The sequence below is a fragment of the Schistocerca cancellata genome, chromosome 7, assembly GCF_023864275.1.
Source record: "Schistocerca cancellata isolate TAMUIC-IGC-003103 chromosome 7, iqSchCanc2.1, whole genome shotgun sequence".
NCBI lineage: Eukaryota > Metazoa > Arthropoda > Insecta > Orthoptera > Acrididae > Schistocerca > Schistocerca cancellata.
The window spans coordinates 78,356,290-78,357,313 of record NC_064632.1 but is presented as its reverse complement, the minus strand read 5'-3'; the positions used below and the strand labels follow the sequence as shown (position 1 = coordinate 78,357,313).

The 1,024-nt window shown below is 44.9% G+C and overlaps 1 pseudogene; it reads right to left on the bottom strand.

Moving 5' to 3' along the window:
* Positions 1-394: 394 nt before the first annotated feature.
* LOC126093760 (5S ribosomal RNA) lies at positions 395-512 on the bottom strand (annotated as a pseudogene).
* Between the last annotated feature and the right edge of the window lie 512 nt (positions 513-1,024).

Genomic DNA, 1,024 nt, shown 5'->3' with positions numbered 1-1,024 from the left:
CATCTCTTTCAATTTCTTGTTAAGCAAAAGTTCGGAAGACAAGAATTCCTCTTCTTGTAGTCACTTTAGTTGTCTTTTGCTGATGGATCGAAGCTATGTGTGTTGGGTTCCATGTACTTTCTCATTTACTCAATTATAACTATCCCTTTTCTGCTAAATCTTTCTGCAGTAATTTGTAGAACCCCTTTAAAATCACTCCATCTACAGGCCACAAGTGGTCCATCGGGACCATCCGACCGCCGTGTCATCCTCAGTGGAGGATTCGGATAGGATGGACGTGGGGTCAGCACACCGCTCTCCTGGTCGTTATGATGGTATTCTTGAACAAAAGCGGCTACTAATCGGTCGAATAGTTCCTCACTTGGCATCACGAGGCTGAGTGCATCCCGAAAAATGGCAACAGCGCATGGCGGCCCGGATGGTCACCCATCCAAGCGCCGACCACGACCGACAGCGCTTAACTACGGTGATCTCACGGGAACCGGTGTATCCACTGCGGCAAGGCCGTTGCCGTACAACGACTTTAGTGAGAGTTTTTTGTTTCGGAGTGATATATCAGGATTGTTTGCCTAGAACAGAAGGACCTGTTAGCTTATCGCTTCGTGTCGTTTGAATATTACATAAATGCAAAGTCGAACCTGTACATTGTTTTCAACGAAGTCCAATTCAGTACACATTACCACCTTTAATATGGAAATCATTATACTACTTTGAAGGTCAAGATGCTTTCAAACAATGACGACATACAATACCCAGGAGGACCTGGTACACCAAAAAGCAAATCCGCAGAGCTGTGTCACACGAAGGGTAATGAAGACTGGTGATGAAATACAATATGATAATTACTGCCGATTTCATGGACGTTAAAGTAGTGACCGCATCATGCCATAGCAGTTACGACGTGCCCTTGTCCAGGCAAGGGTTTCTAAATGCATTGCGTAATTTTCACCAGATTCAAATATGTCTTTCCCTTTTTATTCTGCCGTTAAGGAAGGATACGTTACAACTGGCGACGCGCGACCAG